Genomic DNA, 3,238 nt, shown 5'->3' on the forward strand with positions numbered 1-3,238 from the left:
GTCTTGGTGTCCTTGTTCATGCTGTTTCCTTCACTCTGGCTGTTGTTCTCTCTTCCTTTCTCTGCATCCAAATCTTTTCCATCCCTCCAACTAAAATCCTGTCTCCTCTATGAAACTTCACCAGGTCCTCCAGGTCATTCTAGACCTCATTCAATGTCATATTATGAACACTTGGCTTATTCAAGTATTACTGGTAAAATATGAGGCATGGTGAAGTTTAAGCAAGACGAGGGTTCAGGTTGTTTGAGTGGATTCTGCCTGTTGGACCATCTCTGTGCCTTTTTGCCATTTCTCTCTCTCTCTCTCTTTGACTTTTCTCATCTTTTCTCTCTTTTTTTCTCCCTCTCTTTTAAATGTGAAGAGACATGTCCCAAGCATGGATGTACGTGGAAAGCCATACTTTGGAGGAGGGAAGCTAATAGATGGCAACTAAAAGACTGTGGAGAGTATCCAGTCTTTCCACCATCAAAAAGAAACAAAACAAAAAACCCAAATGCCACAGTCAATCAAATCAAGAGAACTGAATTTATTATTAGGGCAATTCCCAAAGGCATATTACAGCCTGAGATTCTGAGAGAAAACAACAAAACCCTGAAAAAAAAATAATTAAGTCAGTTCATCAAGGAAAACAATGACATGGTATAAAATAAAATAATTGAAAAACATATATGGTATTGAGGTAGGGAGGTGGTAAGAAATATAAACCTGGGAGATAAGAAATTTAGAATCAATAAAGATTTATCTAAAGTTATGGAGAGAAGAACAGTGCTTGCTTATACCTGAAGAGAGGCAAGGTGAAGCCTTCACCATTGCCTAGAAGAAATACTTTTTTTAAAAAATATTTTTATTTATTTATTTGCGAGAGAGACAATGAGAGACAGAGAGCATGAGAGGGAGGAGGGCCAGAGGGAGAAGCAGACTCCCTGCTGAGCAGGGAGCCCAAAGCGGGACTCAATCCCAGGACTCCAGGATCATGACCTGAGCAGAAGGCAATCGCTTAACCAACTGAGCCACCCAGGCGCCCAGCAAGGATCACTTTTAAAAATAGAGTCTCCTCGGGCGCCTGGGTGGCTCAGTTGGTTAAGCGACTGCCTTCGGCTCAGGTCATGATCCTGGAGTCCCGGGATCGAGTCCTACATCGAGCTCCCTGCTCAGCAGGGAGTCTGCTTCTCCCTCTGACCCTCCTCCCTCTCATGCTCTCTGTCTCTCATTCTCTCTCTCGCAAATAAATAAAAAATTTAAAAAAATAATAATAATAAAATAAAATAGAGTCTCCTTATTCTTCCAAAATCACCATGATAAAGGAAAATAAAGGTCTTCTGGAAGCCCCTTTACATTCAGTAGCCAATGGTAAGCTATCACTATGTTTTTAACTTTCTTTTGTTGAGTCATCAAACTTTCCTCCTCCCCTACTCCTTCCAGGGTCAACAGACAATCTTTTATTAAATCATGGGACTGTATTTGCTATGTTTGGTTTTGATCCAGCTTCTTTATTATCTCTCCTGTTGTTGTGCACTACACTGTTTTGTAGACACACCAGATAAAATGGGGAAACAAAACCAGGAGACTATTCCCAGACTGTTTGCCAACTGATTTTAAACTGTTGCTGGATACTAGTACCCAAAATAATGAATGTTTTTTATTTCCAAGTCTTGTAGAATAGAAATGGGGGGGGGTTAATTTCTGATTCTGTCAAATGCCTTCATTCTTTCTTTGCCTTAGTTTCCTGATTTGTTTAATAGTGTCCCGAATTTTGTTTTCTTTTCTTCCCTAATTCTATGTAGTGCAAATGCCTTGAATATTTTTCCATCAGTCCATCATAACAAGAGAAGCAGGAAGGATATATGTATAATCATTTATAATCCTCCAGATCTTGCTATCAGAATTCCTTAGTTTCCAATTGTAGTGTCTCAGGAAGTCTATGAAACTATGCCAGTTCACAAAGTAAACCTTGCAGAGTTGGTCCCTGGACAAGTGAGGCCCAGGGAATTTCAGTAAGTTGCCACAAGACATATGGCTGGCTAGGGTCAGAACTCATGAGACCTGGAATTCAACTTTTGCCATTCTCAATTGAACACTTAATTTTCACTGAAATTTCAGAATGCCTAAGCAGACTTAAGGTCTGGATTGGGTTTCTCTCTCAGTCCAGTATAATCTTTGGAAACATATGATCAGAAAGATATGAAGATCTTGAACTATTTCACAGGAATTTTGGGTCTGATTCTACAGAGTCTGAGACCTAACCTTTTCCTTCAGCAGAGCCACATTTCCAAGGACCTCAGCCACAACCTACTTTCTTCACAGTTGACCCAGGTCAGAGTTGACACAGCTGAAACATTCTAGAGTATATCCACATCTCAGGTTGAACCAGGACACAGTGGGGTGGGAGAAGAGTGTAAGATCAACCATCTGTCCAAAGGGCCACACAATCATTAACCCAGTAACACTGCAGGCCAGTATCCTCTCTCACATTAGTTATAAGTAAAATATTTTCAAAATGTAATTTTGCTTTATTCTTAATATATATATTTTTTAATTTTGCACAAAACAACTAAAGACTCATCATCGAGTACCTTGCCTTTGAATCACAAGTCAGCCCGGTGTGCACGTGGGTTTTGTTAAAATCTGCACAAGACTGGAACATTTTGTTTCAGGAATGTGAGATTTACAAAATACAAATGTGCCAAGAGCCTTCCTCCAAATTGCTCTGGGAGTAGGCAGGGAAGTTACTGACCTTCCGAGGGAGGGAGAGAAGACAGGGCAAGTCTGAGTGAGGTAACGCCCTTGGGTGAGGTCCTAGGAAGATAAAAAGATCACAAGGATAGAGCGTATTAAACATTTCTGCGCTCCACTGGGTCTCTTCCACAATAGAGAGGAAATGGAGGTGTGGACGCCCAAAAGTTCCAGTCTTTAGACTCGCGGTGGGGGCAGCAAGCAGGAAAGGGCCGGCCTAATCCGCCGCGTGCGGCAAACCCAGGAGCCTTCACTTGATTTTGTTACAGACCTGCAACATTGAGCCCCGAGGTTAAACTGGCTGGAAACGAACTCAGAACCGGAAAAACCAGGCCCGCACCCAAGGAACGCCCGTCCCACCCCAGCTGGATCCTGCGTGGGACCTGGGGCGGGGGCAGAGCCTGGCGCGGCGCCCGGCCCCGCCCCTCCCGCCCGCCTCCGGCCCCGCCCCTCTTGCCCTCCCCACTCCGACCCCGCCCCCGGGGGTGAGAGCCGTCTCCGCCCT

This window comes from Mirounga leonina, unplaced genomic scaffold (genome assembly GCF_011800145.1).
Source record: "Mirounga leonina isolate KUSES-001 unplaced genomic scaffold, KU_Mleo_1.0 Mir_127, whole genome shotgun sequence".
In the NCBI taxonomy this organism is placed as follows: domain Eukaryota; kingdom Metazoa; phylum Chordata; class Mammalia; order Carnivora; family Phocidae; genus Mirounga; species Mirounga leonina.